This window comes from Lutra lutra, chromosome 5 (genome assembly GCF_902655055.1).
Source record: "Lutra lutra chromosome 5, mLutLut1.2, whole genome shotgun sequence".
Lineage (NCBI taxonomy): Eukaryota > Metazoa > Chordata > Mammalia > Carnivora > Mustelidae > Lutra > Lutra lutra.
In genome coordinates this window covers 94,034,264-94,061,241 of record NC_062282.1, presented here as the reverse complement: position 1 = coordinate 94,061,241, position 26,978 = coordinate 94,034,264, and the positions used below count along the sequence as shown (strand labels likewise).

Sequence of the window (26,978 nt, the reverse complement as noted above, 5' to 3'; positions counted from 1 at the left end):
TTCCTGTGCTCTTTGTAATGTCTTCCTTTTGAGAGGGTACTCTGTCTCGTCTTGTTAGTAGGTAAGAGTGCCAGTTTCAAGACACCTGGACCCTCAACGCTTTGATCCATTACTTAGTTACTTCCTGTTCCGAGAGGTTTCCTATATGATGTGTCTGCAGAGCCCCTCTTGAGAAAGATGCAGGCATTTCTGTTCATTCCAGTTAAGAAACCAAAGCTGTAGGAGATGGAGGTAGAGGGAGATACAGATATCACCTATCCATAAATGTCAGTGGAAAACCCCATACATTGCTGAGATCATGGGGCTCTCATTCTATAGGAGGGGCGACCCAGAAAGGAAAAGCAGCTCTCCCTGCTCTCTCACTCTTTCCAGCCATCCACCTGTGTCCATTTTCATTTTCCTGAATTGCAGTGTTCCTTTCTATGACCATCTTTGGTCTTCCTCTTCCTCTGCATCCAATACTCATCCTTCGTTTGTTCTCCACATTCTTTCTCACCCAACCTTTATATCTGAGCTCAAGTGTCATTTCCTCAGGGAAGTGTTTCTAGATCTTTTTTCTTTTCTTTTTTTTTTTTTTTTACTCCTCGCATTATTGAACTGTTCCTCAAAGCTTTTGTTGCATTATGACTTTTAAATATTATAGTATTTGACTAATGCCTCTATCCTCCGTTAGAACGTAAGTCCCCTAGATTCAGAGAACGTGTTTGTTCCTACACACCATTTTGTCCTCAGCAGCAGTGTAGTATAGGCCTGGATGACTTTACAGGTGCCTTGCTCTGCTAGCAACCTTGGCATGGCTCTGATTAGATCTGTACATGCTACAGAGGGCATTTGAAAGCCACGGGAAAGCTTTGTCTATCTATTCCTCTCATTTGTTCTCGGGGCTTATTGTTTTTAGTGGAGTTATACTTATTTAACCTAACATTTAAGTAGCATAAAATTTTGTAAATTTCTTATGACTGGATTATAGTGGTTTCTTCCAGATTTGCTGTAGATATAATCTAGGGCCAGTGGGGGGTCATTTATGCATAAGCCTCCTTGAAGAAAGAACAGAAATTGACCAGGGTCTGGTGCCTATAAGGATTTCTAGTCTGTGTATCCCTAAGATCTACTACAAGTATCTCTAGATGGAGCTATTTAACCTTTTCTCTTATAAACTAAAGCTATAAGAAATGAAACCAGAGGAATGTACCGATATTGTTTGTTTCTAGAATTCTAGCCCACAATTTTTTTTTTTAAAGATTTTACTTATTCATTTTACAGACAGAGATCACAAGTAGGCAGAGAGGCAGGCAGAGAGAGAGAGGAGGAAGCAGGCTCCCTGCTGAGCAGAGAGCCCAACGTGGGGCTCGATCCTAGGACCCTGGGACCATGACCCGAGCCGAAGGCAGAGGTTTTAACCCACTGAGCCACCCAGGCACCCCCTAGCCCACAATTTTTAAAGATGATTTAATGCTGGAGGTTCCAGATCATGTGCGCTGGTTTCTTTCTTCTCTTTCTCTTTTTTCCTTACTCCCAAAGCTAGCTATGCCACTAAATGCCATGTATGAACAAAACAATTCTTTATTTGGTCTGATATGCATAAGGGGTGGAACATAAATTATAATTAATTTTGATTAGAATAAATTATGGTTAATATATAAAGAGAGAGAAAGAGAGAGAATATGGAAGAGTATATACATATATACACACACAGTAGCTCTTTCTATATTCTAAGTACCTATATACTGTCTTTTAATCCTCAAAACAAAACTATGTTTTCTGTAGATGCCTATGAGTTATTGTAAGTTGAATAGAAAACCTTGTCTTAAGCCCTTGGACATGCGGTTTAGTGTGGGTCTTAGGTGATGCCCTGAATCCTCACTCTAGGTTTAATTCTGTATTTTATCCTACATACCTGGTTCAAATGCCTCTCCTTTTGTGCAGACTTTTAATGATTTTTGAGCTTATCTTTCTGGACAAGGAGCTCTCCTTGAAGGCAGACACTGTGTCCTGGTCATGGTTATATCCCCACTCTCTGGAACTGTCTTATCCAATACGTTAGTCATCAGCCACATGTAGCTAATTAAATTTAAATCTAAATTAATTAAAACAAGATGAAATTAAAATTTCAGTTTCTCAGCACTATTAGACACATTTCAAGGGCTCAAGAGTCACCATATGTGGCTGGTAGTTACTCTAGCAGACGAGCATTACGTGAACATATCCATCACTGCAGAGTTCTGTTGACAGCATGTCTAGTGCAATGATCTGTCCATGAACTCATTCATTAATTCAACTCATCAATATTTAATGAGTGCCTTTTTTGAGGTAGGCGTTGTCTAGACACAGAAGATAGAGTGAAAAACAACAAGAGCAAATGACAACATGGTATCTCTGAATGAATCCTAGCATTTTGTTGGTGAAAGTAGAAATGAAGCAAGCCAGAATTAACAGGTATATGTCTAACAATTGACTATTTGGAATTCAGTGTCAAAAGGCCCATTCTGGAATGATTGAAGCAGGGCTTACTGTCATTCAGAAGCACATCCCAGTGGAAGTATTTTCCCTGCCCTTTGCCCCTATGACCTAGGGCAGGGGGTCTCTAGGCAATATTGGTATCAGAGGTACAGAAATCTGCTGCTTTTTTTCCTGGAACTATTAATGGGATAAGAGCTTAGCAGATTTTATAAACTTTCTTAAAAATATGTACCATTTTCCAGCTCAGATGGTGGGGATCTAAACTACATTTCCTACTAGAAGTGGGCGGAGAGAGAAGGCATTTACCACAGCAGGAGGACTATTAGTGAGCTGAAGTAGGACTGAACATGAGCAAAATCTTTGCTGGTTCCCTGTGCCCATGGTCTTGGGGGCTTTTTGCTTCATTTGCTTTCATTATTTTCCTCTTCTCCTTTTCGAAAACCAGTTTAACATGCTTCACACCATCAAAGACAGACAGGGAATAATAAAGACGCCTCATGAAGGACTGTACACCATTATGCGATGATAATATGCTAATTATCTGAGAATCAGCCCCCGTACTGTTGGTAAATAAAGAAGACTCACAAATAGATAATGCGGCTGTAAATTCCCTGATAATTGGTGTGATCCTCATTTTAAGTCATCCCAAGTGGCCAGATTGTATTCCCTGAGCAAGTGTGGAGAGGTGTTTACGTGGTGGCTGTGTCTGAAAACCTGCATGATGGATGGGCTCCCTCTCCACACCAAGGAGGGAGAGTGTACTTGCTGACAAAGAGGGGTGGAAATAAAATAGTGACCTTCTGTGTTGGATGGGCACATAGAGTACGTGCAACTCTGTAAATTGGGAAAAGAAAAGTTTTCCCTTGAAACAAGTGATGCATTTTATTTTAGAAATTTCTGGATTCTAAGACAAAAAGAATAATTCTGTCATTGGGGACGACGGGGTTGATGGTAAATTCTTGTGCCTCCCTCCATCCAGGGCAATCCAGGGTTTGACGTTGGGCTTTTATACAACTACATGTAGAATCTATGAGAGGAAAATAACACATAATTTCAAAGGAGACTAGAATTTTTTCTGCTTCCAGGCAAGATTTTATTGATTTAAGTAGTTGAAATGACAGCTGCCTGAAAATAATGTTTAAGTGATTTCATTCCACATTTGGTGAAATAGAGTGAACTGGATTTTATCCTTTAAGCTCATGTACAGTTATAGTCATTTCTAATTTTTATCTATTTACTTAAAATTTTATATTCCTTGTAGGATAGTTGTTTAAAGGTCACAAAAGGAACAGTAATGGCAAAATACATATCAATAGAGAGCATGAAATGATAATAATTCTTTTCATCGTATCTGTCAATTGAAAATCCATCTGGTTTAAATTTCTTTTTTTTTTTTTTTAAAACATTTTATTTATTTATTTGACAGAGAGAGATCACAAGTAGGCAGAGAGGCAAGCAGAGAGAGAGGAGGAAGTAAGCTCTCCACGGAGCAGAAAGCCCGATATGGGGCCCGATCCCAGGACTCTGGGATCATGACCTGAGCCGAAGGCAGAGGCTTTAACCCACTGAGCCACTCAGGCACCCCCTGGTTTAAATTTCTATGTACCACATGATGATATCTTTAGTATCATAAAAAATGTTAAAAAGAAAGCTATATTTATGTCTACTTTATTCTTTCATTTTGTAGAACAGAGTCTTGCAAATAGTAGTTTAAAATAAATTCATGCTATCTTTCAATAACTAAGCCTGCTAATTATAAGAAGTAATTCAGAAAGCAAGATTTCAGAGTATCATATAAAATAAACACATTTTTGTCTTCTTTTGATGCTAAAACTATAGGTGATGTTTAATCTGTATTGGAATTTACATTTGGCCCATATAAACACAAATATGGCAGCTTACGATTCACTTAAATCATTGATTTAGGGGCACCTGGGTGGGTCATTTGATTAAGCATTCATTCTTGATTTCAACTCAGGTCATGATCTTAGGGTTGTGAGATCAAGCTCTGCATTGGCTCTCTGCTGAGCATGGAGCCTGCTTAGGATTCTTTCTCTGTCCCTCCCTCTGTCTCTATCCCTGTTGTGGCTCGCATGCTTTCTCTCTCTCTCTCTCAAAAATAATGTAAAAAATCAAATTAAATTAAAAATCATAAGTAATTTAAATAAATTATTCCCTTAAAAATATCCCCTTTAAAGAGTAGATATAAGAATTATATATGTCATGACATTAGAAAATTATTAGTATAATCTATAATGATTTATTGATCTAAAAGATTTTAGTCTTTATTATAACTCACACAAAGTGATGAAATGATTTTAGAAAATCCTAATAGGATGGGGTTTCTATATCATAATTACTCTGAAATTAGTTTGTATGTCAAACAATGTTGAGAGATAATTTAATAAACTCTAAGACATTTTTGTTAAAAGTATTTGCTGATAGCTTTCAAATTAGCTCTCTCTCCCTCTTTACTTCCTATTTTAAAAATATATTATTTAATCTTTCAGAAATATCCCAAGTCTCTTGGAAATTGGACTTGATCCTCAACATATTTTGAGAACACAGAAGTCCAACTCCTAGAATCGGAAGCCATCGCCATTTTGGCTTGCCTATCCGATAGATACTCCCACCTAGCTCTTTCTCAAGTTGTGCCTTAAAATATATCCCAATTCAAAAAATGACAGTTTATTTTAATTCTAACATTTCTTTTATGGCCTGAGCATGATGGAATGGAAATCTAGGGCTTGTTGTGGACATTTGGTAGTAGTGGTGGTGGTGGTAGTTGGTTCTTAAGCAACCACATTCTTTCCCAGTTAAGGGAATTTCTTTATTGTACTTGGATAGTCTCAGACCTCTAGGGTGAAGACACATGAACTGTTCTTATCAGTTGGCGTTCCTGATAAGGATTTAGATAGGTTACAAAACTAAAGGAGTCACTTAGAATTCATGCATGGTAGTAGTAGAATAATTCACTGGCAAAGCACTGGGTGTGGTCTGAGTAATATCCTAATGAAAGGGTTCCTATGGGGTGATCAGGGCTACCTGGTCTTCTTTGATTCTCATTGGATTTTTGGGCAATATTTTTGAAGCTTCCCTAGAGATTGTGTAAGCTAGCCCATTATTTTCTAATAATTAAAGTTGTCCTGTTTAAGATAGCTGGAGCTGGTGTATGTTTCTTATACTCGAGAATCCTGCCTGATACAACTTCATACTCTAGAATTCAGAATTTAGTTTTATTATTATTATTATTTTTTTCTGGAGAATGAAATGTGATGTTGACATCTCTTGGAGATCCTATTTCTTAGGAAAGCTTGACTCTCATAATTTCAAGTGGTCATTGTGAAAATGATCCAAGAGGCCATTTCCCTCAGCCACTCTTACAGAAAAGTTAGAGGATCTTGGAGAGACAGGTAGAAAAATACGGTCTATGTGTCTGACTCATAGCCTCTATTTTTTTTTTTCACTTATTAACATATGATGTATTATTTGTTTCAGGGGTATAGGTTGGCTCAATAGCTTCTTATTCACTGTCCTGTCCATCATGGCTGCCATGTGACAATCTGTGACTTCCTCTCTCCTTCTAGACCAAAGGTGTCTGATAGAAAATGGGAAAGAACTGTTCCCATTCTTTCCAAGCCTGGATATCACAGGAAGCAGGATAAAGGTAGCTGAGATCAAGGGGCTTTGCTCAAATCACTGAGAATCAGAGGAGGGGAATGTATCTAGTGATTGCAATACCAAAATTAAATTATAATATCAATATTTTAGTATTTATTTTGTGTTAATATGAGTGTGTGATATTAACAGACACTTTAATATAGTTTCTAGGATTATTACCTTAAAAAACCTATGACACATAATGCTTAATATATTTCAAATGTAAGAAAGCATCAATGAGTTATAAAAAAATAAGAAATATACAAATTTTTAAATATTTGTTAGCTGACAGATTATGAACATTTTTAGCAGAATAAATTTGGAAGAGATAAAATATTCTAACAATAAAACTAGATACTACCAAAAAATGAAAAACAATGAATTATAAAATTAGAATACATTTGTGAAATAATGATTCACTATATTAGAATATATTATTTGATAGTTATAGGTGATATATATTATTTTACAATGGATTGTATTATTTGAGCTTTTGGAAAAGTGTGATCTTAAACAACAAAATGCATTGGTAGTATCATTATTTAGTCATGAATGTATTATAAGTTTTTCTAGCTTCTGAAGCAGCCCTTTCCAACTCTACACTAGGAGAACAATGGTGAGGAGAGTTCCAAAGGAATGCTAGATATTTTTCTCGGATATTTTTATCTTCAAATACTTTCATTTCTTGTTTCAATATTTTAAGATCTTCTTAAACAACTTTTCTTTTAGGAACTGCAAGCTTTTTTTGAAATCAAGTTGTAGTTTTGTCTTAAAGGAAGTATTTCCAGACTGTTTCCATCATGTATATATAGGGATTGTTATACAGCATTCCCTGTATCTGTTTCAGTCATGTTGATATTCTACTTGTTCAGAGATCTTTGAGTTAAAGTAAGAATTATTCTCACAATGGAAGATTTGCTCTTTGGATTCCTTCACCCCTCCTCTCTACTTTGTTGAACATGAGGGAGGTTATAGAAGAACACTATTAAAAAGTGTTTGTTAGATTTGAAATTTAGTGGTACATAAAATTCTCTAGATGATTTCTTCAAATCTTTTTGAACGGGTGAAATAATGGCATCACACACTAGGAGAAGTATGATATTTTATTTATTTCTTTTTTAAAGGAAGATTTAAAAAAAACTTTATTTATATGACACAGAGAGAGAGGGATGGAGGGAGAGTACAATTAGGGGGAGTAACAGAAAGAGAGGGAGAAACAGGCTTCCCACTGAGCAGGGAGTCTGATGTGGGGCTTGGTCCCAGGACTCTGGGATCATGACCTGAGCCGAAGGCAGATGCTTAACTGACTGAGCCCACCCAGGCACCACTAGAAGTATGATATTTTAGGAAATAAAAAGACCATGTTATACCAGAATAACAAAAATTTACATGATAATCACGAAGCACCCCTAGCTGGGAATTTCATCAAACTATGGATTAAAGGTTAGCAGAGAGGATCCTAAAAGTACATCCCTATGAGAGACTTCGAAACATACTCCTATTTACCAGAGACCCACTAGGACCAACCCATGGAAGGAGTCAAACCACCTGCCCTGATGACACAGAGAAAATTGGGAGTGGGGAGATGTTTGAAGTCAGAAGGCCCATGAAAAATTTTGCATTTCATAATCACCAAAGGAAACATAAAAAGAAAACAATTACAATTACAACTCAGTGGACTAGCATTTATGCCTAGGATACAGCTTTTGTGACTAAGGGTCAACCAGCATTTCTAGAAGCCTCCTTGTCAGTCAAGTTTACATTATTGGATATGTATGTATATATCTCAATAACTATGTTGTTAAATAAGTCATTTATTTGGGGAGGCATCTATTGATATACCTTGAACTTCATACGCTTAACATTCTTACCACTTAACTGTATTGCTACTGCTGTGTTAATTGGGAATTAGAACTCTAGTCTTACCACTGGGTGTGTTGGGAGGATAAGGATGCGGTATACCCTAGAAATTGAAGCACAAACTGAATCAGTGCCATACAGAATTGTATTATCCCAGTTCTTATGTACAAGTATTCCAGGATCATACCTCATTTTTCTTTTGTCATCACATCTTTTTTGAAATACTGATGTGTCACCACTCAAAGTTTCTTCCAGCTTTCATTCATACAGTGGTGTTTAGCAATTTCCAAGCCTGCACAGATGTTTATAGTTCCCTTTATTATGTCAAATAACTCTATCAATCCATAGTTATCTAGTGATTGTAGGTAACTTTTTTTTCCTTGACCATTGCTCAGAAGTGACGTAAGCTGCTATTATACTTGGATTTTAACATCCAGGGTGATGATACACTTTGAAACTTTAGCAGTCTCTCAGGCACATTTACACTTTCTTGTCACCCAGGGTGGTTTAAATGTTCGTCAGAAAATAACATGGTGGCAGGAAAAGAAGCCATTGTAAGGTAAACAGATTTTGTGAGTATCTGTTCAGCTGAAAAGAGCAAAGTGTGATGCCTTCATGTCAGTGTCAGAGAGCATTTGCTTGTATTTACTCTACTGCTTTAGAGGTTATGAGAACTATATATAAGCCTTACTGCAAATCTTACAATGGATTGCATATTTAAACATTAAAAAAAGGTTTGAGACAAATCACATTGTATTAAATCAGCCCCACATAGGGAGGTGCTCCAAGAGAAACATATGCATTTAAAGCATGCCAAACATGACTTGTAAATGTCATCCAATAGGGAGCTCACGTGAATATTTAATGTCTCTTCACAAGGAATTTTTGAAACCCAAGATCCTGTGGTGTAGGAGCATTATTTCTGTTGTGTTTCTAGTCTGGATTTCCCTCTTCCCACCCCCCAGCCCCACCAGACCCCCCCCCCCCCCCCTTTTCTTTGCCCCAGCCTATTTCAAGGCAGGAATAGGCTACTTCAGTAAATATTTTGTGATCACTTATAATGTGTCAGGTAATATTCTAGGTTTCAAATATTACTGCACCTGAAAGAAGGAATCTTTGCCTGATTCATCCCCTTTGTGGACAGATTTCTCTGTTCAGAAGGGACCAAGGGGCCACTGTTCTTCCTGGGCAGTACATGCTCCCTGAGAAAGCTCGGGATTTGAATGTTGAACTCCTGTTAATAAGTAATCCATCCTCTGGGGAAAGATGACAGCCTCCATACTGCTCCATACATAGATCAAAGGGAGCAGCTCTTTGAAAAGATGTTCTATTCTTAGCTTGGAATGGAGTAAACTGAACCCACGTAGCTTTAAAATGTCCCCCAGAATGCCTAAAATCTGACAAACAAAAGAACACTTGTTATTTCTTAGCAGTCTGTTAAGACATTTAAAAAGGCTTGCCAAATGAAAAGCTGCATATGCACACATGGTACACCAAAATCGTGAGAAACCTATGCTTTGCTTGACAGCACATGTTTCCAGCCCAATTTTGATGTCTGTGTTGCTTTGTTCGTGCTATCTCTGAGTGTCACAGCAGACAGGAAGTCTTCAAACAGCAAGACCTTGTCAAGAATATGATCAACTTTTTCAGGTCATGATGTAACATAATGTTTTGAAATGACGTGTTTTTTAAAAAGTAGTAAGTCTTCACTTCAGGTCTTACATTCATCTTTTGTACATGTGAAAGGAATGCTATGTTCATAATATTAGTACAATGTCAAATGGAAACTCAGTTTTAGAGACAACTATTGTAAAGTATTGATATTCATTACTTGTGCTCCCCAAAACGGCTCTTTTAGTTTATTCTCTTTGAATTTGTCTGTAAATAATCTATTTAAATATATTGCCTGTGGAGAGGGGTTGTCAAGGAGAGAGTTAGTTAAAATTATTTGTGTCTTTGGTTGTTTATTTGTATGTGTGTGTGTGTGTGTGTGTGTGTTTAGAATGAGAGAGAACTCAAACATGTTTAATTGAAGGGTGCTGCATTTGTGTATTAAAATTTGTATTTTGTCCAAATTTAACACATTGCTCACTCTGACATATCCAGTAATATCCAGTAATGAATATCATGAAGCCTTGATTGTCTCCTTTTCAAAATAATAACTGTAAATTATGTCATACTGTTCATCCTTATTCAGTTGGTGAACTGTCTGTGTGTCGTAAGCCTTTTGTCATTTCACTGCTCATGAATACCTTTATCAGGGAGGAGGTGGGAAAAGGCAAAATTTTAAAACAAAACTCTCACATCTTTGTTGGTAGCATTGGCAAAGGATTTGGAAAAAGCTGTGTTTGTTCTCTGACTACTCTCTCGTCCACAGAAATGGAAACAAGAACCTCTTTGAGAATGGAACCAAGGAGGAAGAAGGAGGAACAGAAAGAATAAAGCAGGTGGGTGCAATCTGTTAAGAACCCGAGGCATACTTTTCTTTTTTTTTTTCTTTTTTTTTTTTAAAGATTTTATTATTTATTTGACAGAGAGAGAGATCACAAGTAGGCAGAGAGGCAGGCAGAGAGAGAGAGGGGGAAGCAGACTCCCCACCAAGCGGAGAGCCGGATGTGGGGCTCGATCCCAGGACCCTGGGATCATGACCTGAGCTGAAGGCAGAGGATTTAACCCACTGTGCCACCCAGGCGCCCCACCAGGCATACTTTTCGGGTGTGTCGTTTGATTGGTTACACAGTGTGACTTTGGAGGCATTCCTCAATATCTCCTACATCAAAAAATCTTACTTGAAAAAATTTTAAAGACTTTCATTTCATCACCAGAAATAAGGCTAAAATCCCTTGGGACTGCTTATGATGATGTAAACGCTGTTCAAAGTGTAGATTGCCATACCAGGATTTTATTCTCAGGATAGATGATGAAGAAACGCTTGTTTTAAGAATGAGAGAAGAAAAATAAAAGGGAGCGAGTATCTTGAGGAATAAAGAGGCAATAGTATAAAATCTGGATGGGGTATGGGTGCCTGATGTATTGATTTTTCTTAATTTTGTTCATTTACCTTTTTTGTTTAAAAAGAAATAAATTCATTTAAAAATGTCATGGGGCACCTGGGTGGCACAGTCAGTTAGGCACCTGCCTTTAGGTCAGGTCATGATCCCAGGGTCCTGGGATCCAGCCCTGCATCGGTCTCCCTGCTCAGTGGGGAATCTGCTTCTCCCTCTTCTCCCAGCTTTTCTCTGTATCTCTCTCTTTCTCTCTCTCTCAAATAAATAAATAGAATCTTTAAACAAAAATGTTGTCCCTTTAAGAGGTCCTACCACTAAGCAGAAGTGCTTGTTTCTTCCATTATGTTAACCTCAAAACATTGTTTGCATGTATTCCTCCTGGTATTATAGGGATAAAGTCTATAATAACATGAGAATCATATGACCTTCATAGTATTATAGAAATTGGATACAGAACTCATATGATTGGCAAAAACATGATCTTAGAAACGATACTTAGAAATGATACTTAGAATTAGTACTCATTACTGACTTTGTCACCTATAAGTTGTAGACTTTGGACATGTTTCTTTTTTTTTTTTTTAAGATTTTTATTTATTTATTTGACAGAGAGAGATCACAAGTAGACAGAGAGGCAGGCAGAGAGAGAGAGAGAGGGAAGCAGGCTCCCCGCTGAGCAGAGAGCCCGATGCGGGACTCGATCCCAGGACCCTGAGATCATGACCTGAGCTGAAGGCAGCGGCTTAACCCACTGAGCCACCCAGGCGCCCTGGACATGTTTCTTAACTCATCTCTGTTTTCTTGTCCATAAGTTTGTGATAATAATAGTATATCATGAGGTTAAGGGAATAAATAAGATCATACCTGCAAAGCACTTTGTGCCAAGCCTGTCAAATTTTAAGCATTGCATAAATAAATAGGAGCCTTATAGTTGATGATGGTGATGGTGGTCATGATGAGTTATGAATGTTTTAACCCAGCAAGTATAAGATCCTCATATAAAGGGACTATGTCTTAGCTATTTTTATGTGCTTAAAATACAGAAATGTGTATTAGTTAAGCAGGAAACCTTAGAGCCTTAAATTAATTGGGGGCTTTTTTTTCCAGCTCATGAAAAGTGTAATAATGGAGAATTAGCAAACAAATGCAGTTGTATTAAAATTTTTAATAACTTCAGTGCTAATAAAGAGTTACGAAATGGAGGTCCTCTGGAAACCTTATTTACTGGTGAGATAACAAAGATTGAAGGTGGCAAGTTAATTGACATGAAGCAGTATTTCTAAGGTGTTTGAAAATGTTTCTTCCCATAAAGTAGATTAAAAATTTGTCTATTTTCCTTTTATGTATTGTTGGTTTACAAATTTTTATTTTTTATTCTTATTTTACTCAGAAAACACTAAGGAACACAATAACTACATTTGAAAGGCATTAGGTAAACCTTTTAATATGAGTGGGAAGTAAAGGAATTGAGAATGTGGGTCTGAAATAATAGATAATTATGGAGAGGAAGTAATATCGGTATTCAAATATACATAGAATGTTGATATGTGTGTGTCAGCAGACATTGTTTTGGCTGCAGGTGACAGTAAATACAACCCAAACAAACTTAAGAAAAAATTATACGTTTTAATTTATGTAACTGGAAACTGCAAGGAACTATCTCTACCTTTATACTTGGCTAGATATTTTAGGACCCTGTCACACTTCCTGTACTTCCTTTTTCTGTGTTGGCCCAGAGACACTCTTGTTTCCCATGGGCAAGATGGTGGCTTGAGGATCTATACTTTAAAGTCTACTGAAATAGTCACAAGAAACACGAGAGTGTTTCTCTTGTTCAGTTATTCAAAAAAGAAGTCCTCTGGAATCGATTTCATACTCTTTTCTCAATGAATAACAGTGGTCTTGGGGGAACTGTTTAAATCCATGTTGCAAACACAGGCCCACCCCTGGAGACAGTAACAATCAACAACACATATCTAAATGTACCGAAACTTTGTAAGGGATAATTCTCCAGAGAAAAACCTGGGTATTGAAGTAAAGAAAGAGAATGGATAGCTACTATAACATGAAAATTGGAGCCCCCTTATTGTGTATTGTTCAACAAGACACAACTGGAATCAACTGGGGAAAATGAGTAGGAGGGAGATTTTAGTTCAGTAGTAAAAAGAACTAAGAATTTAGAACTCACAAGTAGCCCACCTCAGAAGTTAGAGGCCTGCATGGGAAACTTGTCTTCAAACTCAGGCTTGGTGACTGCTGTAGACTGGAGTAGTTGGTCTTTATGGTCTTTTTTTAGTCTGTAGGTGGTTACTAGATTTCTTCCTTCACGTTTGGATGAGATAAGAGATCGTATGCTAAATCCTTTTGAGGTTAGTTATGTGAAACATTATTTCCACGGAACTTGCTTAATAAAAGCACAGAAGGCCATGGAGGAAGAGGCTTCCTCAGAAGATGACATGCTTCATTGAGACATCAAATATACACGACATTGTTCATGTCCTGTTTCCTAACATTTAAGCTTCAAATATATTTCTCATTATAATGATTATTTTTACAAATTCCCCATCTAAGAAAGATAACACATTAATCTCTCTATTCTCATAACATTCAGTCTAATGTTTCATCTTGTAACTTTTTTGTGATCTGAATGCTTGGTTGAAAGGTAATATCACTTTTTTTCATAAAAGGGAACAATCACCAAAGGTGATATGAGAAGTTGATTGAGAGATATTGCTTTTGGTCTTTAAATAGTTTTCTGTTCATAGGGATATAAACAGGAAATGGAATAGAGCCAGGAATTATTGAGCATCAGTGATATGCCAGGTGCTTTATACAACTTTATCTCATTTAATCCTCACATTATAATTAGCTCCATTGACATGTAAAAAAGTCGAGATTTAAAAACATTTACTTAGGGGCTACTGGGTGGCTCAGATGGTTGAGCATCTGCCTTCAGCTCAGGTCCTGGGATTGAGCCCCATGTCAGTCTTCCAGCTCAGTGGGGAGACTTGCCCCTCTCTCTCTGCCTCTCCCCCTGCTTGTTCTCTCTCTGTATCTCTCTGAAATGAATTTAAAAAAAAAATCGTAACCACCCCCCCCCAAAACCCCCCAAAACATTAACTTATCTTGCCTGAGTTAAGTTATTCATCAAAGTGTAAGACCTTGCCCCAAGGTCATAGTACTCTTCAGCTAGCAGGGCCTAGATTCAAATCTGAATCTATCCATTCCTAAGTCCATTCACACAATGTTACCTGTCCGAAAAAGAGATGAAAAATACAAACCTGTTTTCTGTCAATTTTTGAGAGTACTAGGAAGTTCACTGTTCCCGATTTACTTGCTATTTCTGATGATGTTCAAATACCATTGTGTAAATTAGAGGGATGGTACTACAAGGAAATTAATAAGTGCAGGTTACTAAGGCAAAAGTAAAAATCAGAATTGAATCCATAATTCAGTAAAAGATACAGAAAAAATGGCTAACGCATTAAACAGCTTTGAAAGATAATGGCAATTGTTCCAAAAGGATTCAGTGTCCAAAATGATTAGCTTACATTTCCTCTACTCTTCATATTCTCTGAAAAAGTAAACCTATTTGAAGTTTCTATGTGGATTCAAAACTATGTTTCTTTATTGCTGGGAGGAGAGAAATAGCTTGTTTTGAATTTTAATCTTGTTTTGAATTTGCTACATTAATTTCTAGCCAAAGGTTTTATAACTATTCAAAAGGGAAGTGTGTTGTTGAAAATCTTTTACTACTTAACATATTGAAGAGTTAATTGTAATATGATTTTCCTGTAAAGGTTAATTGGCTTTCTTCCCCACCAATAATAAGATGTGACTATAAAAAAGGAAAAGACTATTAACACTCAACTGTAGGCTATAAGGGTTTTAAAAGTAAGAGTTGACACATAAAGTTGTGATTTCATGAAAATAAATTATTTTCTTCCATATGAAAGCTTTGATGTATACCTATGTCAGAGAAAGGTTTTTGAAAGTTTTCAAGAAGCTATGTCTGAAAAAAAAAAATTCCAGCACAAATGAAAGGGACGGTGAAGCAGGCATCTTGGAGAGCCATCTCTTGCTTGGCAGACGCGTGCTTCAGAGTTTGTTAGAAGGATATTTATTTCACATTTATCAGATCCTCAGTAAATGAGCTGATTTTGTATTGGAAGTTTTACAGGATATTTAAAAGAGTTTGCAGCCTGCTGTGGAAAGTTAAAGATTCTTAGGAGGTTATGGTCCAAACAGTGCTTACCTGGTCTTTGGTCTGACTGTGGCAATAATGAGGAATAACACATTTCTTAGTTTTTCTTTGAGGAGTCAGCCATTTAAAAACAGAAAGGCACACAACATCTTCTAAGAAGTCATGAGAAATATGTCAAGGATAGGGATGAACTACAGTGAAGGATGTAAGTGATTCCACGGAGGACAATACCAAGAGAATAGACTGTATGCAGTTTGTGTTCCACTCAAACTTCAAGACTGTGGCTTTGGGCATTCATTTTACTTCATCTGTAAAGTGGAGTTAAACAGGAAATATATTGTTGGCTTGGTATAAGGATCAAAAGACATAACACATATGAGTGCTCAGTAGATATCAGAGGTCTAATAATTTTTTACTCTAACTTGATTAAAATAACTCAGGGAATTAGAAGGACCAGGAAATCACTGGAGAGGATTCTTAACAAGACACCTTTAATATTTATGCTTGATTGGTGTTTTTGTCACTATTGAATGTAATTATTATACATTAAAGAGTAAAAGCTTAAGTGGTAGAAAACCTAGGTTCTAGCTACAGTAGCTATGCAGGAATTAGGCTAGATTAGATTTAAGATATTTTGTAGATCTCACTTTTAATTTTAAATTATTTTTAAATGATCTTTGGAATGAGTTTTATTTTTTAGACCCACATATTATACACAACACACATGCACATATACAGTCCATTCACATTTATTACAAAGCATTTACTGAGTACCTAACTCTGTGCAAGGCACTGCTCTAGCCAACTTTCTGGTTTGGGTGACTGACAATACAAGGTAGGATGGGGAATGAAGGAGCAGTTTAACTCTCAAAATATTAAACGCATGGAATTTACAAGCAGAATTTTTTTTTAGAGGAACTTGGACTCTCTTCCTGAAGAGAGAGATCTGAGCTGAAGAAAAATTCTTTGGGATTTGAAGCCATGCAACTAAATGAGCTTCTGGGGTACTCCAACATTTAAGGAGTGAGCAGAAATAGAATGCTCTCAAATAATTCTGAGAAATAGCTCCTGGAGAGGTGGGAAAAATTCAGGAGCAACTTGGATCTTGGATCAAGCCCTGATAGGAGAGCGTTTCTGGATGGGAGAATGGGCAAATGGTGTGAGAAATAATATAAAACGTGAATTTAACGATTTGGGAGTATTCTGATATCTATAGGAAGGGAGGTCTTAGTGGAAGAGTTAGTATGGAAAAAGCTCAAAGCAGATTAAGAATGAACAGCTCTTAAAAAAATAACCCAGCCAGAATCAATTGTTGCTTTAAAGTTTAATCATGAGGGCAGGAAGTTATTGTGCAATATTCTGATGGGGAACATGGGAGAGAATGTAAAGAGGATCACAGATATGGAGAGTAGATTCTAGACTTCTGGTGTCTATATTTCCTGGCTTTTCATTATATCCCTTTGAGGTGGAAGGATAGAAGCTTTTATTCTATTCTAATTTCTGTGGTTAATGCTATTCAATCTACTTAATCAATACTTAGCAGGTAACAGTTGTAGGATTTCTGCAAGTGCTCTGTAATGCTTCTGTATTTGACAGCAAACCAAGCGGTCTTAGGGTCGGATACTGAAATCAACGAGTATTGAAATGCGTGACTCAAATGGGTCTTCGTGGAATTAACTCAGGGTACACGTTGTTCTTTTTTCTATGAAAGAATAAGGAAGCAGCTTCCTTTTATGGGGATTTGATAGGGAGGGTTCATTTAAACCCTCCCTGTCCCGTACAGCCCAAGGCTTTAGAAGACCTTCTATAGTGAACTCTGACCTCGTTCAGATTTATTTATTAATATGCCTTGAGCTTTTCTGATTTTTTCTTATGGGATGACTCGCAGAAGTGAATGAGCTGTCACATTTCCCTGTGAGTTTCACTTTAACTTAATGTGTTGGTTTTCAACTCAGAAGAACCGGTAGTTTGGGTACAATACAGTCCTAATAGTTTTTGGAGCCAGGGTGAGGAACACCGTGAGGGAAGTGTCTGGCCATGTGATCTAGCAGGCTAGAGCAGCTGGAAGGATGCAAACACAAGCATCACGCTGAGATTCCAGCTCACTTGGCTTGTCAAGAGCTTTTTTTCCCTTCTGTTCCCAGAGGCAACACTGCACCAGCTTCTGGCTCATGGCTATTTGTTTTTTCCTGAACACCAACCCCTTTTTTTCCTTTTGTATTTCAATATTTTATTTTATTTTTTTTAAAGGTTTTATTTATTTATTTGTCAGAGAGAGAGAGAGAGCGAGAGTGAGCACAAGCAGATAGAGTGGCAGCCAGAGGCAGAGGGAGAAGCAGGCTCCCTGCTGAGCAAGGAGCCCGATGTGGGACTCGATTCCAGGACGCTGGGATCATGACCCGAGCTGAAGGCAGCGGCTTAACCCACTGAGCCACCCAGGTGTCCCTGTATTTCAATATTTTAAACAAATGTTGTATGGCCAAGGTGTCACTGCTCTTGAATATGCACAGCTCCTATTTCCCATTAGGAAAAACTATAATGGCTGTACTTTGCTTACATCCGTTTGTCTCTCTGGAACCTCACATGCCACATTTGTAGGAGCAAATCCATTTTGCTGTGCTTGTCAGTCCTCACATTGTAAAGCCATTTCCTTACTCCTGAGTTTTGAGACATTGAGATATGAAGGCAACTCTTGTTGGATAAGTTTTTAAAAAAAGAACCTGGGGGTGCCTGGATGGCTCAGTTTAAGCATCTGCCTTCCTTCCAGTCATGATCTCAGGGTCCTGGGATAGAGCCTGACTCCCTACTCAGTGGGGAGTCTGCTTCTCCCTTTGCTTCTCCCTACTGCTCATGCTCTCTCTCTCAAATAAATAAATAAAATATAAAAAAATAAAGAGGGAACCTGTTCACCTTGAAATTTCACAATTATAATTTTGTGAGGAAGAAACTCAAAGAGCTGTAACTTCTATTCACTTTATGACAGTCATCGAATTGCTGAAGTTGAATCAAAATGTCCCAGTTAAGTGGCCTATGTGAAGGCTGTGCAAATGATATGCATCTAGTTAAATGCTGTGTCCTTTGAAAATCTGAATTATAACTCAGCAAAGGCAGTTCTTTTTTTAACTTGTGTGGTAATAGCCAGACTTGAGGGTACATAAAGCTCTCTGGAGGGCTACAAAACAATGTGTATTAGCCCCTGTCATTAAAGACTAATGATGTGGGTTTTTATTAGGCTCTCATGTAATACTGAAGGAGTCTGCAATTATTTACATGCCGGTAAAGAATTATGAACGAAAGGTAATCATGGTATTTTGGGGTGGTCAAAATATTATCAAGGGGTCGGTGGCTTGGGTGAAGTTTGCCTTGGCACTGCTGGGATAAATCTCCAGATAGTCTCAAAAGCCTTTGGTCTATGTAGCCTGGGAGGATGGGACATGAGGAGAAGGAGCCGTCCCAGGTGGGAAATGGGTATCATCATGAGAGGAAAAAAAAGGTGCCTTCATTCTATTTTTTTTTTTTAAGTTGTTAGTTATTGTACTTTGGGGATCGTTTAAACATAGTAAGCCAATCAGAAATATGAAGGTGTAATATAAGTCTATTATTCTTTCATTACTTATGACTTCCTCATTATGTGCTCAAATTCAGTTACATTTATAATGTTCACCTTGGGAGCTTGTCACTGTTTGCTTTGAAAAATGAATTCATTTTACAGATTGGTTTGGCATGGAAGTACTGCATTTTGACAATGAAGAATGATCTATGCCAGCTTCCAGTTTTATTGATAAGGAAATTGAGGTCCACAGAGTCTGAGTGACTGGTTCAGGCGCACACAAAAACCTATCAGCTGGGGAGGTAACAAATTGGTATTCTGACTCCAACCAGCATTCTTTCCACTGCTTCACATTGGCACGGCCCAATGTGATTTATGTGTGTGTGTGAGTGTGTGTGTGTGTGTGTGTGTGTGTGTGTGTGATGTGTCATGGAACTGGGTATAATACATGTCCCATGACACTTACGCAGGGGCCTTTCTACTATCAAAAGAGTTTTGCTTAAGTACAAAACTAAGTAGTATTGGGGGGGCTATCAACTAACATAAAATTGTACTTGAAAGCAAGAACACCACTTTTCTGCCTATGAATTTTTCCATGAAAACTTTCTATGTACAAATACAAATTTGCTTTAAGGAGCAAAATAAATATGCCTTTAAGCCTTTTTGTCTATAATTTTCCTTGTTCTTTTTTCTTGTTTTCCTTCCTTCCTTCCTTCCTTCCTCCTTTCCTTTTTTCAGTTAGTAGTAATGGTGATTTCTCAAGAAATCAAGCCATGTACAAACCACATATCATAGAACATAAATTATTATGTTCACAATGAGTTTAAGGAGATAAGCATGGAGATGAGAAATACATCTCCTGTCATCCAAACACGTTGTACCAAACGTTTAATTGGACAGGGTGTTTTCTCATAAACTACTTCACTTAATGCTCACAGAACTTTTCAAGGCAGATAATTTAATCCTATTGTATACACAAAGAAATTGAGGATTAAAAAGGAAGAACAACTTGCCTAAGTTGAAGCGGCTACCTAGCACTGAATGGTGACTAGTGAGTGTCTGTTGCTTTTGTTAACACCCATATGGTTTCATGATCTGCAGAGTCCCCATAAGGAGGACTTCATGCCCAGAAATAGCCATTACACTAACCTCTGGCAACTTAATGAGGCCCAAGGTGAGCATGCATATCACCCTCCTCTTTGTCCGGCAACATATTGAATTCATAATGTGTATTTCTTAAAGTCCCCTCCTTCCATCAGGTTCCACAGTCTCCTGTGTGGCCTTCAGTGGGTTTAATAGAGCCTATAAGCAACTATGCTTTGATAATCTTTTCTTCATATATTTTCCATATCATTTCCTATTTTCCTACTACCTATTTCTCTGTTCTCTAAGGGCAGTTGGGTCAAGGCATTAATGACTGCTTTAATCATCTCAGATAACATGTTTATATTCTTTAAATAGTCCTTTTCCTTAAGAATGAGGACTGTATCATGATGGGAATTTTGTGCCAAAAATAATTACTTATTGTAGTAAGTATCCTTCAGGAATGGATAGCAGCCTCCATTGTTAGGGACTTCCTGGGGCTACCTGCCTCAAGAGGTGAAAGTAGAGGAATTATCAGATTTTAGGAAGGGCTACAAAGATCATCTCTTTCTTTTTTTAATCCAATAGTCCTGGGAAAAGATCATGAAATATAGCTGCCACTCTGGTGTTGCCATGAGAAATAACTATGGCAAAAAAGTGGAGTCTCACTCTTTCCCTTACAGATAATGATTAAGACAAAAATACTTTATTTTTTTTCTAGCTAAAATTGTGGCATTATGAAGTTGCTTTATTATATGGAAATGACAGAGGAAGTTATGTTAAGATCCTTGCATGTATAGCTTGCACTGTATATCTACATTTGTATGGGATAGGAAGGTGTGATAGGAAGGAAAATGGCCCCAAAGATGTCTGTGCCTTCATCCTCTGAACCCGTGAATATGTTAGTTTCCATGGGAAAAGAGGCTTTGCATATGTGGTTGAGGTTGAAGACAGTGAGAAGTGGAGGTCATCCTGGATTATTTTGGTGGGCTCAATGTAGTCAATACATGTCCTTAAATGCAGAGGACCTTTCCTGGCTGCAGAAAACATAAGAGAGCAGGATGAGGAGGACTCAACTTTGTGGTTACTGACATTGAAAGTGGAGGAATGACCATGTGCCAAGGAATGTCAGTGGTCTCTAGAAGTTGGAGAAGGCAAGGAAACAGATTTTCCCCCAGAGCCTCTAGAAATTAAGGCAGCCCAGCTGGTACCTTGGTCAAGCTCAATAATACCCATGTTGAACTTTGGCCTACAGAACTGTAAGAGAAGAATACAGGAAGAAGGTAGTTGACATGTTAAGTAAATATTATTAATTGTTGAGTGAGGTTAAAAACAAAAGTTAACATTTTTAAAAAAGATTTTATTTATCTGAGAGAGAGAAAGAGAGAATGAGAGAGAGAGAGAGAGAGAGAGAGTCAGTGAGAATGAGAGAGAGAGAGAGAGAGAGAGAGTCAGTGGAAGGGAAGAGGGGTAGAAGTAGAAGCAGACAGCCTGCTGAGCAGGGAGTCTGCTGTGGGACTCCATCCCAGGAGTCTGAGATCATGACCTGACCCAAAGGCAGGCGCTTAATGGCTGAGCCACCCAGGCACCTAAAAGTTAACATTTTTTATAATGCTTATCATGCACATGATGTTTTTCTAAAAATATTAAGTTTCAGGAATCTAATGGCTTTTTCTTAACCTAATTTTGCTGAACAAAAACTGAGATAGAAAGATGAATTAACTCGCTCAATGTCATATAGCTGGTTTGTGGTAGAACTTAGATTTGAATTGAGACCATACCGCCTCAGAGCCTAGCTTCAAAAGAAGTTACGGTGTTTGTGCTCTTAACCACTGCACCAAAATTTATTATTACTCCATCTTTGGAAGAACCAAGTTCCAAAGAAGTTTGGTTTCTTTCTCAGATTCACAGACCAGTGGAGAATGCATTACCCCTTCATTTTATCAAAAAATGCCTTTTTTGTCTTCTCTCCTTCCCCCCCTCCCTTTTTTCTTTCCTTCCCTCTTTCTTTCTAAAAAAACAATGTAATTTGACATTGTCTATGTTTATCTCAGGGTCAGAGAAAGAGGAACTTTTCTATTGAAAGTGTGTTCTCACTCATTTGAAAGTATGGTAGAAAAAGTCCATGATCAAATAGTGTGTTGGAATTTTAGCCATGTTGCATTTTCTATTAACAATCTTTTCCCTCAAATAAAAGAAGTAAACAATCTTAAATTATGTAAATAAATCATCCTTTTTTATAGTTTCAGAGGTAGAATTTAGTGATTCATCTGTTGCATAGACTCATCCTATTTAATACACTGTTTTTGTTTAATTTTTAAGATTTTATTATTTATTTGAGAGATAGAGAAAGAGAGAGAACACACAGAGAGAGTGGGAGAAAGAGACTCCCAGCTGACCAGACAGCCTGATGTGGGGCTGCTTTCCAGAACCCTGAGATCATGACCTGAACTAAAGGCAGATGCTTAACCAAGTGAGCCACCCAGGAGCCCCAATACACTGTTTTTGAAATGCAGGTACAGCATGACATCTCTCACCTGGCATTCACTACGCAGAGACAACTTCTTCTGTTTCTTTTGTGCCTGCCTCTTCCTCTGGGCACATTTCTGCATGGTTGGAAATCAACTTTCTATAAAATTTAGAATCCTCTCATTTTTTTCATGGAGTAGGCCAGCATAAACACTTCTCGTGTGTGAATATATACTTATGAATATATACTTACTTATAAACTTATGAAGTATATCTTTCCATGGAAGTTTGGTATTTTATCTTAAATAACATAATTATGTAACCAGTCTCCTATGACTGTAAATAGAAGTATTTACAATAATTACTGTGAATACTCCTATTGCTAACAATTTTCTCTGATACACAAGCTAAAGGATACATGTTTGTGTAGATTTTTCTTCTATTTCAAATATAGCATCGGAGTAGAGTTATAGAAGCTTAATTATCAGATTAATCGGTTAGAACACTGTGTCACACTCCTTCCCAGGGTGGTTATATAAGTTTATGTTTACAGTCATAGGCATGAGAGTGTTCATCCTGATATATCTCTCCAGCAGCAGATAATTTAATTTAATTTTTTTAAAAGATTTATTTATTTATTTATTTATTTGACAGACAGATCACAAGTAGGCAGAGAGGCAGGCAGGGGGAGAGAGAGAGGAGGAAGCAGGCTACCCACCGAGCAGAGAGCCTGATGTGGGGCTCAATCCCAGGACCCTGGGATCATGACCTGAGCCGAAGGCAGAGGCTTTAACCCACTGAGCCACCCAGGCACCCCAGCAGCAGTTAATTTTAAAAACTGCTATTCTACTAGGCAGAAAATGTTTCATTACAAGAATTGCCCTTTAGGGAGCCTGGGTGGCTCAGTTGGTTAAGTGTCTGCCTTCAGTTCAGGTCATGATCTTAGGGTCCTGGGATCAGATCAGGCCCCACATCAGGCTCTCCACTAAGTGGGGATCTCCTTCTCCCTCTCCCTCTGTGACCTCTCTTGCTCTTGTTCTGTCTCAAATAAATAACAATCTTCAAAAAAAAAAAAAGATTTTCCCTTTAAATTTTTCACATCCACCTTCTCGGTGTGAAACTGAACAATATGAAGTAATTCTCACCTGCTTACTTTGTAGGCAGCAAGAGCTCTGACTTGCAGTACACTGATAAAGTGGCTGTGGAAAAGTAGCATTGACTGGAGCTGAACCAGAAGCCACGTTGGCATGTTTCATGAAGAAACTGAATATGGCAGAAACATAGTGCAAACTTAAGAGTCGCTCATGAAGACAAGTAAAAAAAAATGATCAGCTTACTAACATCCTGAAAGATAGCAGAGACCGAGAATAAAATAAGTACCATCTGGAGAGTGATTTTCTCTTATATGTATTTTAGTTACCTCTGTATTTGCTTGCATTTGTTTCCTCTTGTTGCGTATGACTCAATGAATCAGGATTATAGGTTTTCATTATAATCAAGAGGTCTGTTTATTAACTCCATGAATCTGGTTTTATTCTTGGACTATTGCTCTAGGAAATCTTCTAGTGTTGTTTTCTGCTTTGTTTTGTTGTGGCAGACCCTAGGACAGCACCATGCTTATCTTAGAGATGTTAGATTAGCAGTTAGTAACACAGGCTCTGAAGACAGAGAGGAGTTAGAAATCAACAGCTCTTAACATTGACCATCCCTGTGTTCTTGGGCAAGTTATCTAACTCCTCAAAGTTTCAGTTTCCTTTATCTGTAAATTGAGATAAAAACAGGACCTGCATATGGTTGAGAGAGAATTAAATGAGGCATTGCCCACAGTAAGATTGCTTCAGGAAAGATCTGTGAACAGTTGTTTCTATCATCATTCTCATACCTGTCACCATTCTCATCATCACCATCATTATAATCTCTTTACCTCTTTGATTCTGTTTGTACCATGAGTTATTGTTGTCTCAGCTATAAATTCTAGAAGCTCTACTCCTACTTCCATATCTTTTTAACATTCATTCATTTATCAACACACATTTATCTAGAATGAAACAGACTCTGGATGCAAGGATCTTATAATCTTGTGAAGGAAGATAGATAATGAATGAACAAGCAAATAAATATATAGTATGTTGGACAGTGTTAAGTGTTATGGAGAAAAATGAAATAGGGCAAGGAAGACATGAAGGGCCAAACATTGTGCTAGGGGTAACATAGGGGGAAGGTAAGTTATTATTTTTACAGAGTGATAAAATCCTCTGACAAGTGACATTTGAGTTGTCTTAAACAGAATGAGAGAGAAGAAAGAAACTTTTTTTTTTTTAAAGAAAGAAACATTTTTGATGGAGGAGATGTGTCTGGAATGTTCAAGAATCAGCAAGAAAGGCTGCGTGATAGGGACAGAGTCATGAAAGGGAAGAGTAAAGGGAGAGGAGATCAAAAGGAAGGAGAGGCACACCGCATAGGGTCTTACAGGCCATTGCAAGGGCTTTGATTTTTACCGTTGGTGAGATGGGAAGCCACTGGACAATTGTGAGCAGAGGAATGACCAGGCAAGGGCAGAAGTGGGATATCAAATGTGGGGGGTGGGGAGCTGTTTCAATAACCCAAGAGAAGGTAATGGCTTGGACTAGTAGAAGCAGCAGCAGTGATAGAAGATTGGTTGGAATATAAATATATGTATTTTCCATATCATATTTTATGTTATATGCATATGTGACTATAATCTCTGTGTGTGTGTGTGGTGTGTGTGTGGTTATACACCAATGTGTTTGGACTCAGATACAGGGGCATTGAATCTTGTACATGACATCAACATGATGTCAGAATGAGTATTAGCATGTAGAAAACAGATCCATTTCAAATGCTTTACAATTTTGCCATTGGCAAGGCTTATAGCATTACCTTAAATATTTCATTCTGTTCTATTTTGTGATTGACATCAGTACCTCAGAGTAAATATTTAAAATACACACATGCAGCCAGCTCCAAATATATTGTGCTCCAGGTTTTCATGAAGCTCCTGTTCTTCATCTCTGGTAACCTCATTCTGTTCCTTACCCTCCCAGATCCCCAACTTTGATGTCTCAGTCAAGACTCAGGTTCTTAAGATTGTCATTTTTTTTCATGCAATAAACACTTACTGACTTCTTATTGCACCAGCCAAGAAGCAATCAGTAATAATATGTGATAACCTTCCTGAGGGATTTATGGCATACTGAGGAATAAAAGATAGCAGAAGACAGTAGGATAATGATTTATAATAAATTAACTTATAAAGGTAAACTTCCCTGATTTTCCAGTTCAAGTGCAAGTTGTCTGACGTTTTTTGTGGCTGTGTTTTAGCTTCTAGCATAATTTGCTGAGGGAATTCACCACATTAAGTAGAAAAATGCTTTCATCGTACACTCAATTTCCACCGAGGGGGCTAGAGATAGCATGGGTTGTAGGAATGACTTTTTGACAGTTCCTAGACTTTAACTACGTGCATTTGAGTGAACTTCAATAGGCTTGGATATTTAAGGTGCACAGATGGCCTTGTGGTGAGGCATTTATGTGGTGTTATGAAGAACAAGTCTTGTGAGGCCCTCAGATGGGAAAGGTGCCATGAATAAGGATTGACAGGGGCTTATGGGTAAGCTAGTAAGACCCTCTCCACTTTCATGGTTTTAGTCCCTTCATTCATCTGCTTGCCCACAGGATCTGTCTCTTCTCATGTCTCTGTCCCAGGTAACAAGTAACTATGTTATTTAGCGAATCTATGTTGAACCAGCTACTTGCTGCTCCTTCAGCCTGGAAAGCTCTTCCTCTGCAAACATACATGACATAATTTCCTTTCTCATTTTATTGAGATTTCTGCTCAACCATTATATCACCTGAAATACTTCTCTTGGTTGTCCTATCTAAAATAGGAGCCTCCCGTGATTCTTCACCTTCTTCCCCTTCCCGCTTTTTAAGATGTATTTATTTAGTGTGTGTGTGCCTGTGTGAAAGAGAGAGAATGTGAGCGAGCATGAGTGGGGGAAGGACAGAGGCAGAGAAAGAAAATCTCAAGCAAATTTCCCACTGAGTTTGGAGCCAATGTAGGGCTTGATCTCATGACGCTGAGATCATGACCTGAGCTGAAACCAAGAGCTGCACGCTCAACCAATTGTGCCACCCAGGTGCCCCATCCTTACTCTTTTTTTGTGTGTACTTATATATTTGGCCATTTTATACTACAATATAAGTTCTAGGATACTTTGAAAATTGTTTTGTTCTTTGATGTACACTCAGAGCCAGGAACGGTGTCTCGCTTAGAGTAGTGCTCCCAAATGGTATTAAATAGATAGCAGGGAAATAAAAGAGAATGAGACTCATTCCCTGCCCTTAAGTGGCTTAATAAATAATGGGAAACAAAAGTTTTTAACAATTACAGGTAATAAGAGGAATTATCGAAGTGGCTAGAAAATACTTTTCTTTTTTATTTTATTTTATGTATTTTTAAAAAAGATTTTATTTATTTATTTGACAGAGAGAGACACAGTGAGAGAGGGAACGTAAGCAGGGGGAGAGGGAGAAGAAAGCTTCCTGCCAAGCAGGGAGCCCGATGCGGGGCTTGATCCCAGGACCCTGGGATCATGACCTCAGCCGAAGGCAGACACTTAATGACTGAGCTACCCAGGTGCCCCACTTTTCTTTTTTTTAA

General features: G+C 37.8%; 1 long non-coding RNA gene across 1 annotated transcript in view; it reads left to right on the top strand.

Annotated features, from left to right (window-relative positions):
* Positions 1-12,190, top strand: part of LOC125100944 (uncharacterized) — a 125,001-nt gene extending 112,811 nt beyond the window's left edge. The window contains exons 5-6 of the long non-coding RNA XR_007127707.1: positions 10,358-10,427; positions 12,096-12,190. This is a non-coding gene — a long non-coding RNA (uncharacterized LOC125100944). The remainder of the gene's footprint in view (positions 1-10,357; positions 10,428-12,095) is intronic.
* The last annotated feature ends 14,788 nt before the right edge of the window (positions 12,191-26,978 follow it).